Below are 13765 nucleotides of genomic sequence, written 5' to 3' on the forward strand. Positions count from 1 at the left end.
GTGGCGTGTAAATATGTGGCACTGAGTGGTATTTGGAGTGCATGTTGCATTGAGTGCAGTGTAATTATGTGGTGTGTAATTATGTTGCATATAACTATGTGGCACAGCGTTGTATTGTGTGGAGTGTGTGTTGCATTCAGTAGAGTGTAATTATGTGGCCTGTAGTTATGTGGGACTGAGTGGTATCTGGAGTGTATGTTGCATTGAGTGCAGTGATTATGTGGCATGTATTTATGTGAAACAGAGTTGTATTTGGAGTGTATGTTGCATTGAGTGCAGTGTAATTATGTAGCATATAATTATGTGGCACTGAGTGGTATTATGGGGAGGTTATGTTGTATTCAGTAAAGTGTAATTGTGGCATGTAATTATGTGGCACTGAGGGGTATAATTTGTAGTGTATGTTGCATTGAGTGCAGCGTAATTATGTTGTGTGTAATTATGTGGCACTGAGTGGTATTATGAGGAGTGTATGTTGTATTCAGTAGAGTGTAATTGGGTGGTGTGTAATTATGTGGCACCGAGTGGTATTGTTTGTAGTGTATGTTGCATTGAGTGCACTGTAATTATGTAGCATATAATTACGTGGCACTGAGTGGTATTGTGTGGAGTGTATGTTGCATTCAGTAGAGTGTAATCATGTGGCATGTAATTATGTGGCACTGAGTGGTATTTGGAGTGTATGGTGCGTTGAGCACAGTGTAATCATGTAGCATATAATTATGTGGCACTGAGTGGTATTGTGTGGAGTGTATCTTGTATTCAGTAGAGTGTAATAATTGAAGCATATAATTATGTGGCACTGCGTGGTATTGTGTGGAGTGTGTGTTGCATTCAGTAGAGTGTCATTATGTGGCATGTAATTATGTGGCACTGAGTGGTATTTAGAGTGTATGTTGCATTGAGTGCAGTGTAAATTTGTGGCGTGTAATTATGTTGCACTCAGTGGTATTTTGAGTGTATGTTGCATTGAGTGCAGTGATTATGTGGCATGTAATTATGTGACACTGAGTAGTATTTGGAGTGAATGTTGCATTGAGTGCAGTGTAAATTTGTGGCGTGTAATTATGTGGCACTCAGTGGTATTTGGAGTGTATGTTGCATTGAGTGCAGTGTAATTATGTGGCGTGTAATTATGTGGCACTGAGTGGTATTTTGAGTGTATGTTTCATTGAGTGCAGTATAATTATGTGGTGTGTAATTATGTGGCATTGAGTGGTATTTGGAGTGTATGTTTCATTGAGTGCAGTGGAATTATGTAGCATATACTTATGTGGAACTGAGAGGTATTATGTGGAGTGTGTGTTGCATTCAGTAGAGTGTAATTATGTGGCGTGTAATTATGTGGCACTGAGTGGTATTTTGAGTTTATGTTTCATTGAATGCAGTGTAATTATGTGGCGGGAAATTATGTGTCACTGAGAGGTATTTGGAGTGTATGTTGCATTGAGTGCAGTGTATTTATGTAGCATGCAATTATGTGGCACTGAGTGGTATTTGGATTGTATGTTGCATTGAGTGCAGTGTAATTATATGGCATGTAATTATGTGGCACTGAGTGATATTTGGAGTGTAGGTTGCATTGAGTGCAGTGTAATTATGTGGCGTGTAATTATGTGCCACTGAGTGGTATTTGGAGTGTATGGTGCATTGAGTGCAGTGTAATTATGTAGCATATAATTATGTGGCACTGAGAGGTATTGTGTGGAGTGTATGTTGTATTCAGTAGAGTGTAATTGTGTGGCGTGTAATTATGTGGCACTGAGTGGTATTGTTTGGAGTGTATGTTACATTGAGTTCACTGTAATTATGTGGCGTGTAATTATGTACCACTGATATGTATTTGGAGTGTATGTTGCAATGAGTGCAGTGTAATTATGTGGTGTGTAATTATGTGGCATGGAGTGGTATTTGGAGTGTATGTTGCATTGCGTGCAGTGTAATTATGTAGCATATAATTATGTGGCACTGACTGGTATTTGGAGTGTATGTTGCGTTAAGCGCAGTGTAGTTATGTAGCATATAATTATGTGGCACTGGGTGGTATTGTGTGGAGTGTGTGTTGCATTCAATAGACTGTAATTATGTGGTATGTAATTATGTGGCACTGAGTGGATTTGGAGTGTATTTTGCACTGAGTGCAGTGTAATTATGTTGTATATAACTATGTGGCACTGCGTGGTATTGTGTGGAGTGTGTGTTGCATTCAGTAGAGTGTAATTATGTGGCCTGTAATTATGTGGCACTGAGTGGTATTTGGAGGGTATGTTGAATTGAGTGCAGTGTAATTATGTGGCGTGTAATTATGTGGCACTGAGTGGTATTTTGAGTGTGTGTTGCATTGAGTGCAGTGTAATTATATGGAGTGTAATTATGTGGCACTGAGTGGTATTTGGAGTGTATGTTGCATTGAGTGCAGTGTAAGTATGTGGCGTGTAATTATGTGGCACTGAGTGGTATTTGGAGTATATGTTGCGTTAAGCGCAGTGTAATTATGTAACATATAATTATGTGGCACTGAGTGATATTGGGTGGAGTGTATGATAGAGAAAGCCAGAGACAGAGATCATGGGAGCTGCGAGTGGCAGTCGCTGGTAGGATGAAGGGGATAGATTGGGACAGGGATAGATATTGATGTGCAGGGATGAGCGGGGGAGAGGGACCATGGGATGGTGAGGGTACCAGACACTGGTAGGGTGAAAAGGGTAGATTGGGACAGGGATACATATTGATGGGCAGAGATAGGCAGGAGGGGGCTTCGGAGGCCGGTAGTGGAGGGCAGGGACATGATTTTTCTGGGTAAATATCATGATTCAATGAGCACTGACTAGGAGCTCCTTACTTTGGACAGGCCATGTACCAAAAGTGCAAACAGATCTGATCACTGGAGAAGCCCCAGAAAGTATCAATTTCCATGATTAATCAAAATTTGCAATAAGTTGGCAATGAAAAACAAGTTGAAATTGAACAAAGGATCAGACAACACCTGAGCAATTAAATAACTGACATTTCCTTTTCACCCATGACTGCGGCATTCATGCACTTATGTTGTTTGTGCATGTGCAGCTGTGTCTGAAGTCCTGCAGGTCCCCCGGGGCACAAGCAGGCATCCACTTCTGTCATTACAGCTGATCGCAGCAAAAAGACAGAAGTGGATGCCTGTTTGTGCCCCAGGGGGACTGACATAAAAAAACAAGCATGCTCCGCCTCGAGCTGGCAGCAGGGGGGAGGGAGAGAAGAGGGGGCCTGCGCCTGCTTCCCTTACGGGATTGAGAGCTGACACCATATGCTTGCAAGTTAATTACAAACATATTGTGTCAGCGCTCGAGCCCGCAAGGGAATAGCCACGCGTGCACGTCTTACCATTGAAGGCAATGGAACATGAGCACTGTTGTGGCTTAAAAAGGGGACCGATGGCTAAAGGTCTCCTCCCTTGCAGACGTGTGCGCTGTGTAGGCGAGACCTATAGAGGGGTAATGGCTGTGTCAGTGTTGTTACGTCTTTCAACTCAATACTGTTTCCTTATGTATGGCCCATCGGATATAATACTGAGTTGCATTGAGCTATATTCTTAAAATTCCCCTCCTGTTGTGGAAGTTCTGGAGGTATGATATGGGTGGTAGAAAGCAATCTGCTTGCAGTGTACATTGTGGTTGCAGATGTTTTCACAAAGCTGATCAGGGGGCTAATGTCAACATTGGTTTGTTGAGAATACAACTGCCTGCAGTTCTTTGTCCCAGTGAGAGACTTGAATCTAAATAGATATTATTCCTAGATGATACGCTGCAAACCATTGTCCTGGGTGTAGTCCGTGTAATCAGGACACATTGTACTTTCTTTATGAAGGACTACTTTCAGGACTTTGCAAGCAGCCCTCAGGGCCTGAAAAATTAACATCTTGCCTCTTGACGTACAAATCAAATATCTTAATAAAGTTACTAAACCCATCAGTTCTCCCTCTAGTCCACTCAATCGTGTTTTCTTAAAAAATAAGTTACAAATCTATTTAAGAACTGGCTTTTTAATGTGTCTAAAGTTCCGCACTATATTAGAGGTGATAGACCCGTGGACTGAAAAAAACATAAATTCAATGCAGAGATCTGTGTGTGACGTCACAGCCACATGTTCACATGCCAGTGTATCATCCTTTCTGAAATAAGACTAATAAAATTAATGATTCTGGCACAGCCGCCTTGAAGAACTGGGTTTTAGAACCCAGCGGCGCCAGGGGCACGCCCAATGTCTTCGGGTTCACCTGTCTTAGAATACAGAGACACGGGATACTTCTCGGTGACGTCACAGATCAAATTTATTGGTTGCAACCAGGAACAGAGGTCTTCGAAACACAACACGGGTGGTTCGTCAGAGGCTGTACAATTTTCGTATTGCGAGACATCATCTTTTATGGTAAAAATCACATTCCTAACTAGCATCAATTACTTACGAACTGTCCAATCACACAGTGACATTTCAAAAGGTATCGCATAACGACAAGCCCACTTTCAGTTGTCCAGCCCACCATAAATGGCAAGGCAAAATCCTACATTCTTGCTCGGACAGGCCGGACAAACCCATAATAAAAAGACCTCAAACCAAACCATAAATAGGCCATAAAAGAAGGAACAGAAACAGATGAGAAGCAAGATAGAAGGGTGTGCGCGTGTACCATAAACTCAGCAATGTCCTGTTCTTTGATCTCTATCTGACCAGCTGCCTAACATGGAGCTGGCTCAACAAGGTCAGCTTTGGGCAATGGAGTCAGTTCGCTCAGGTCATACAGAAGTTAGCTAAAGGTGTACGTGTCCCAAAGACTCGTTCGGCCGCAGTCATCGGTCTATGTGTGGGCAACCACAAAATGGCTGCTGTACACAAAATGGAACCCGAAGGCTCGAACGAAATCCCTGAATACACAGTGTATCCATCAATCGAACATGACGAAAACTCTCGTACATACCGCACTCGTCATTTGCGGTCCGCTGATACCAAAATCATCTTGATACGACGACCTTTATTGAACGGGTTCAGAATCACGGACCCTCAGCCTTTTACGGACAAACCTGAGATGTAACTGACTGTCATGTGCCCAGTGCTAATATCTTAGACAACAGCTCACAACGTAATCACACAGGATGACTAAAATTATACTCAAATCACACTTTTGAGCAACATGCTTGGAATCCAGGCAATGATTTTATTACTGCTCTGCCCTTGAAAAACAAACTCCGAAATTGCTCACTGAATGGAGGCACTGAGAAGTTCCAGTCCTTCTACAAATTCAACCAAAGGGTGGGGCCCTGTGTCTGCAATTAATGTATTCACCAATTGGGCCCAGTAATCAAGAATAAAGAAAGACAGGGTCAAAGGAAGTATGACTCAACTTCAATAAATCCCTGGCACCAACGGGAGCGGGTAAGGACGAGGCCTCCTCATGTTGTATGATGGGATTTAAATTAAAATGTATGAGGCATGAAATTAGGATGGAGTACATCGTATACCACTCTAGACACCCAAAGACAATTCATAACACATTACATGACCCAATGACACAAAATATTGTTTAGATATCATTGTAAGGGCTCACCATTGACCGTAATGAAGAGTGTAACTACTATTGTAACTCCATGAGCGCCTTGATAGTAGGGTAGGGTATAAAGCGCACCAAAGCAAGTCTAAGTGCACTTTTAGTTTTTTGATACACTCAATTGAAAGTACCTAAACACAAAGATAGTGTTTGTCTGGTTCTGTCAAGGCCATGAGCACTGATATGGTCCCCACAGTGTGGGTTATACATGCCCACGAACACAACACACAAAATGACATCTCACGCAACTGCTGCTAATGACTGGAATTCACAACATCTTACAGCACAAGGGTAAGAGGCCAGAGGACGTGGTGACTGGTGCGCCCACACAGGTAAGAGGTAAGAGTGATGGGACAGCGCAGGGGCGGGAGGGGGGGGTAAGTCAACAGACAGCGGGATAGGTAGAATTTTCATTTTTTTTAAACCATTACCTTGTACTTGCAACATCACAAGCCCACCGCTCCACCGCTCTTAACTGTGCTGGCCACGCCTGCATGGTGAGCTCCCAGTAGTAATGCTTGTTAGATGTGTATTGTTTTCTTCAACTGATGCCAGTTTCCCTATTCTTTTCAATTCGTAAATCTATATTGCATGGGTGGAAATTGGTGTCTACCAAATGTGGAGCTATTTTGGGTGGATTTACACCTGAAATATGCCTGAAAAGTTAATAATCAATGTTATGGTTGTATTTTGATTTGTATATGTCCTCATGCCCTCAGGAAAGAGTGTAGGCATAAAAACTCCTACTACTAGGTACACATCTTCATGGAGCTACAGATTTACATTAAGGATGAGATTAACCCACAGAATCAGGCATACATTTACATGTGCAGAAATTTCTACTCACAGATTTACCTTTAAGAATAGGCCTCACTGTTGTTAACTATTCCTTCAGTGCTTCTGAGCCTACCTTGTTGGGAGTGGACCCTTGTTGAAGCACTACTGCCACATCGAGCGCTGCTCCCCTCCAAACGCTACTTCTTGCCGGACACGCTCCGCGGGTCCCGCTTCGCGGTGCTTGCTCCTCACTGTTCACTGGGGAAAGGAAACTCCTGAAGACTGCTGCTGTGGGCGCTGAAGATTCAGGGCTGCGAGCGTGTCGGCGCTCCGACTCCGTTTCCCAGGAGTCCCTGCCACTGACTTGACCCGAGGCACCTGGGCTGCTCTCCCTGACCGCCACGCCCCTTGTGATCACTATTAAAGCTACCGGCCTCCTGACCTGCGTGGGACCCTTCAGTGCTTCTGAGCCTACCTTGTTGGGAGTGGACCCTTGTTGAAGCACTACTGCCACATCGAGCGCTGCTCCCCTCCAAGCGCTACTTCTTGCCGGACACGCTCCGCGGGTCCCGCTTCGCGGTGCTTGCTCCTCACTGTTCACTGGGGAAAGAAAACTCCTGAAGACTGCTGCTGTGGGCGCTGAAGATTCAGGGCTGCGAGCGTGTCGGTGCTCGGACTCCGTTTCCCAGGAGTCCCTGCCACTGACTTGACCCGAGGCACCTGGGCCGCTCTCCCTGACCGCCACGCCCCTTGTGATCACTATTAAAGCTACCGGCCTCCTGACCTTCGTGGGACCCTTCAGTGCTTTTGAGCCTACCTTGTTGGGAGTGGACCCTTGCTGAAGCGCTACTGCCACATCGAGCGCTGCTCCCCTCCAAGCGCTACTTCTTGCCGGACACGCTCCGCGGGTCCCGCTTCGCGGTGCTTGCTCCTCACTGTTCACTGGGGAAAGGAAACTCCTGAAGACTGCTGCTGTGGGCGCTGAAGATTCAGGGCTGCGAGCGTGTCGGTGCTCGGACTCCGCTTCCCAGGAGTCCCTGCCACTGACTTGACCCGAGGCACCTGGGCCGCTCTCCCTGACCGCCACGCCCCTTGTGATCACTATTAAAGCTACCGGCCTCCTGACCTGCGTGGGACCCTTCAGTGCTTCTGAGCCTACCTTGTTGGGAGTGGACCCTTGCTGAAGCGCTACTGCCACATCGAGCGCTGCTCCCCTCCAAGCGCTACTTTTGCAGGACCCGCTCCGTGGGTCCCGCTTCGCGGTGCTTGCTCCTCACTGTTCACTGGGGAAAGGACACTCCTGAAGACTGCTGCTGTGGGCGCTGAAGATTCAGGGCTGCGAGCGTGTCAGTGCTCGGACTCCATTTCCCAGGAGTCCCTGCCACTGACTTGACCTGAGGCACCTGGGCCGCTCTCCCTGACCGCCACGCCCCTTGTGATCCCTATTAAAGCTACCGGCCTCCTGACCTGCGTGGGACCCTTCAGTGCTTCTGAGCCTACCTTGTTGGGAGTGGACCCTTGCTGAAGCGCTACTGCCACATCGAGCGCTGCTCCCATCCAAGCGCTACTTCTTGCCGGACCCGCTCCGCGGGTCCCGCTTCGCGGTGCTTGCTCCTCACTGTTCACTGGGGAAAGGAAACTCCTGAAGGCTGCTGCTGTGGGCGCTGAAGATTCAGGGCTGCGAGCGTGTCGGTGCTCGGACTCCGTTTCCCAGGAGTCCCTGCCACTGACTTGACCCGAGGCACCTGGGCCGCTCTCCCTGACCGCCACGCCCCTTGTGATCACTATTAAAGCTACCGGCCTCCTGACCTGCATGGGACCCTTCAGTGCTTCTGAGCCTACCTTGTTGGGAGTGGACCCTTGCTGAAGCGCTACTGCCACATCGAGCGCTGCTCCCCTCCAAGCGCTACTTCTTGCCGGACACGCTCCGCGGGTCCCGCTTCGCAGTGCTTGCTCCTCACTGTTCACTGGGGAAAGGAAACTCCTGAAGACTGCTGCTGTGGGCGCTGAAGATTCAGGGCTGCGAGCGTGTCGGTGGTCGGACTCCGTTTCCCAGGAGTCCCTGAAACTGACTTGACCGGAGGCACCTGGGCTGCTCTCCCTGACCGCCACACCCACCGTTCACTCCTACTTAACTAGCCCATTCCCCGCGTTCGCGGGACGAAGCGCGGAGCAAAGGGCGGGCCGTTTGAGGCCGTTCGAGGACTGGAGAGACTGGACTGGGCCATACCCTTGTCGCTACCCCTGCTTCACTGGTATTGTTTTTTTGTCACTATCGTTTAGGCAGGTCCCCTAGATAGCATGTGTTCACGTGTGAGTCGTAGTAGGGCTGCAAAAGGAGGGAAGATGCTGAATGGGCCTCTCGATGATTTTATAACTAGGACCAATACAGCCATAGATACTGAAATCACTAAATTACAAAAGAGAGTCTCTATAGAACTGACGCAGCTAGAAGATTGTCCCAGGATATTGCTATGTCTAAAAAATCATCCCTGGGCCACATTGCAACTGCTAAAACCCCAGAGCGTTCATCCAACTTACGGCTAATTACCACACAGGCTGACGTCCACCATACCTTAGCCACAACCCCACTTGCGACAGTTCCTACTCTAGGGCTTGCCCATTCGCGTTCCAATCAGAGTCCCACCTTGAATGTTCTTGACTCAGAATTGGGATCACCTCCTGAAAGAATTCCACCAACTTTTGAGGTGCATGAGAATAACTTGTGCACTAGCAACAAGGGTGTTGTACATAAAAGGAAACGTAACATAAGATCTGCCTATTAAAAAAAGAAGGCCAAAGTTGCTAGGGCACATTATCCTAATGATAGAAATTATTTTGTAGAAAGTGGGGTAGGTAGGGCTGTAGTTCCAGTGCAGGAGCTTTCTAGCGTTGAAGAGAATTGTTCAATCCTAGATGCCCCCAAGATAGACATTATAGAGGGGGATAATGATCCTGATAAAGGCGCTGTCAAGAATTGGGTACCCCCATGTGAGACAGATGGAAAAGATGAGGAATTCCTAAAAATAGTATGGGAAACCTTAAAAAAGCTCCTAACCCCCCTTGAACTTAGGCTCTCACACATAGAAAATCATCTTCTAGAGGTAGAAAAGAGTATCCTAACCATAGCAAGCCTTAGTTTTAAGGAAAACAAAACTAATATTCCATTGGAGGGTGATAAAATTGCATTGGCACCTACCATTGCTTCAATAATACCGCCCCCAATTAAACCAATACCCAAACCACGTATGAAGGCCTATGACCACAAAGTCACTAAATCCCCACTGAAGATATTGAAACAACCCCCCCCCCCCCACAACTAATATTACCACACAAAGAAGTTGCTGCCCCGAGGACGAATGATACTAAGGCTCATCGAACCAGCTCACAGGGGCCACAAATTACAGAGAACTTCCGTGGGGGTTACATAGATCTCCCCCCCGATGCAAGGCCATATGTGGTGGTGCTAGCTGGTGTACCTGAAATCGGGACCCATTATCAAGAAAATTTCTGGTCTCTTAAAAACAAGGTTATCCATTGGTTGAATGTAAATAGACCGCTACCTAACCACTTGAGAAGCAAAATCTTAATGGTGCGGAGGGTTCCTTGCATAGGTCCGTCATGCAAATCCATTCCAGGTGATTGCATTGTAGTCTCATTTGAAGATCCACATACGGCACAACACATATGTTCCTGGAACACATGTGGCGAGAATTAATCCATCGTAGCTAGACCACTTACATTTTTTTATCCCCCTCGGCCCAGCCTAAATCACGGGGGGGATTGGTTATTAGCCCGACATCCTGCTCGGGGAGGTGATAGAGATGGTTGGCAAGGCACAAATAGACGGTGGAATGGGGTACCAACCTTTAATAGGTTTGGCTGCCTAGAAGAGGTAGATTGACTCCCTACGTTCCTGGGACCCCCGTCTGACTCTAAAGATATACCGCCTTTGCCGAACACTGAATTTATGTCTTCCAAGTGTAAGATAGGCAGGAGTGGCCCACCTGTAGGAACAGAAACGGATATAGGAAGGATAGTGACTAGTGCTCTAGATCCTATCCTAGTCACAACACACCCCATCGACAAAATAGTCCTGGAGGCTCCAGTTGAGCAGGGTGTGTCGAGTAATTCCTTCCAAAGGGCGGTCCATGCTCAGGCATTTTGTCCCAGACTTCTCTGACACCATTGTCACCGGAAGTAGCATTCCGTTATAAAAATAATGTTGGTATTGACTCTGATCCTCCTGTAATTATACACGTAGGGGCGGAGGACATACAGCCCCCCTCGGGGGTAACTGAGGCGGATCTACTGCCGCTGCCCATGGCTAGGACGCCGAGCCTCACTCCGGACCCCCTTGTGTCTGCCTTTATGTTACGGTCAGGGGATGTTGGTAGTCCAGCGTTGAAAATGCTTAGTTGGAATGTAGCGGGCCTTGCACGAAACATCGACATACTCGATTGGAATTCATTCGTTGAATCCTTTGGGATTTGCCTTTTCCAGGAAACCTGGTGCTTGAAACCACGCCACAAGGTGGGTTATTCTACCTACTTTGTACCCACGGCACAACCACCTGGCAGTAAAGGACGCCCGTCTGGTGGCCTATTAATTTGGGTTAGCATCTCCCTGGGTCTAAATATCAGGTCCACACCAACAAAATCATCTGACCTGCAGAGGGTATCAACTAAAGGTTCTGGGGGGAAGAAGCTAGAAGTCTTTAACATTTATGTAAGAGGGGCAAGGGGTGGTGCCTCTATATTGCCACTCACAGGAATTGAGGAGGAACTTGGTTCTTGTAATGCTGACTCCCTTGTTTTTCAAGCTGGGCACTTTAATTGTTCATTCGAACCACTTGCCCGTGAGGACATATTAGGCACCTGGGAAGAAGATGCTAGGAGAGGCATCTCCGCGCTCACTCTCACACCCATCAGAAGCTAGACTCAAAGTGTTATAGACCTTAATGCCCTCTGTTTGGAATTTGGCCTTAGGGCAACCAATGGTAGATCTAAGTCCGACTCCCTTGGGGCACACACATTTAACAGGGTGGGCCACTCCTCACGGATTTATTATATACTCCTGAATTATAGGCTCTGGGCTCATCTGTTAGATATGGTGGTCTTGCCATCTACTGATAGTGACCACAATCCCCTAGCTTTAACTCTGTCCCCTCTCTGGAAGGGTATGACCCCAGCCCCAACCTCACACACATGGAAAACAACGCATGAAGTATGCCCCTCCAATTGTGGCAGGCGGCTGAAATGGAATAAAATTGCTGCTAATGAGGGAAAGATCCAAGAAGCAAAATCCATAATGTCCAATGCGATGTTGCGTTTAGATTCTTCGGGTCTCAGTAAGCATGATGTACCAATTTTGTTTTCTGAAACCACCAAAGCACTAGGTGAATTGTTTACTGTCCACCCAGCAGGTATGAGGGATAAGTTAAGAGGTGGACCTAAGGGTAGCGTGGGTTGGTTTTCCTCTGCCTGCCGCTCCTCCAAACGAGAGCTAATTAAAGCAGTGAAAGCCAAGGATGGTGGTCAGATTAGCCTTGCTAGGAACTTTACAAAAGGGCTATAGTTACGGCAAGGGCTGAGCATGAAACTCAGTTTTGGAATGACCTAAAGGCGGCTAGCTCTAGGAAAGATTCAAAGGGCTTTTGGGATTTGTTGACAGCAAGGGATAAACCCGCAGATTCTCTACTAACATGTAATATAACTGGTGAGGCGTGGTTCACCCACTTTTCCCAGCTCTATTCTCTATCTGTGAGTCCTCCTGCTAGCCTGATGGGTCAGCCGCTTACTGAATGTACTGACCACAATGAGGATAATCTCTTTTTTCCCAAGGAAGTAGAGGGGGCGATCAAGCGCATGGTTCCAAAGAAGGCTGCAGGACCTGACGGTATCCCAGGCGATCTACTTCGGGTTAACCCAGAAGAGTGGGGCAGACTCATTGCTTCCCTTTTGAATGCTGGCTTGTATGGTGGGTGTCTTCCGGACTCATGGAAGGGCGCGGAGGTCGTCCCAATCTTTAAGAAAGGGAGTCGGGACGACCCCGCTAACTATCGCCCTATCAGCCTGTTAGACTCCACACAGAAGGTGGCTGGTAAGGTAGTCCTAGGAAGGGTCTTGCAGTGGGTTGAGGAAAAGCAAATACTCTCAGACTATCAGGCTGGTTTTAGAACAGGCACAGGGACCATCGAACAGACATTCCGGTTATTAATGATCTACTGGAAAGTGGTTGTACTGGGCAAGGGCAGTCTGTAACTTGCGTTTATAGACTTACGGACTGCCTTTGACCTGGTCCCACGTGGTCAACTCTGGAGTGTTCTTGATGCACTGGGTATCCCTTCATATTTACTTAATATGCTCATAAAGCTACATGAGGATAACTTTGCGCAGATCAGGTGGGGTGATCAGGGACAAAAAACACCACGTATCCCTGTAAATAGGGGTGTGCGCCAGGGTTGTGTGCTAGCCCCCACTCTGTTCTCATTATATGTTAACAGAGTGGTGGAGCATTTACTTAAACAACCAGCAGATGCACCTTCCCTGGCTGGTAGGAAAATCCCCACCCTCCTATTTGCAGATGACACCCTCCTGATGTCAAAAACCCCAGTAGGCCTGCAATGTCTCCTTACTAGCTTTAAGAACTTTTGTGATTGCAGGGGACTTGCTATTAATGTAGGTAAAACCAAGTTCCTGGTCCTAAACCCCCGAGGAAGACTGTCAACCCACCTTCCTTGGACTCTGTCCCACTCGAGAGGGTAAAAGAGTTTGACTACTTAGGCATCAGTCTATGTGATTCCATGAGCTGGAAATCTCACCATCAAAAGATGTTGTTGACCCACAAGAGGGTGGGGGGGCCCTTCTGAAAGAACAACGTGCCTCTTCATTTAAACCTATTGCTCCTGTATTGGACATCTATAGGGCAAGGGGGTGAGTGCAGCTTTGTACGGGACAGAACTATGGGGCGTGCAGAATGTAGATTTTTTGACTCGCTCAGAAAACAAATTCCATAAAGACCTTATGGGCCTACCGTATAGTACACCATCTCTTCCGCTTCTCCTAGATGCCGGTACTCGCCCAATTAGTGACCTGGCGAGGCTGCGCCCCCTCCTTTTATGGGCACGCATCTGGAGGGTCCCAGAGCTGTCTAGTTATGCAGAAGGTTTAAGGGAACTTCTTTTAACACCTGGTTGGCACAAGGTTTGTTGGCTAAAAGAAGTTAAGTGCCTCCTTTTTGACCTGGGCCTTGAGGATACCTGGTCTAATAGATCTGCCCCACCCAAGCTGATTTTGAAGAAGCTATATTGGACCTGGGTGACTGATGGCAGAAACAGCAAGGCCAACTTGTGCAGAAAAACTGTAGAATTCTTGATGGTTAAGGAGGTCCCCTTCTGCGAACCTT

Source organism: Lissotriton vulgaris, chromosome 6, assembly GCF_964263255.1.
Source record: "Lissotriton vulgaris chromosome 6, aLisVul1.2, whole genome shotgun sequence".
Taxonomy (NCBI): domain Eukaryota; kingdom Metazoa; phylum Chordata; class Amphibia; order Caudata; family Salamandridae; genus Lissotriton; species Lissotriton vulgaris.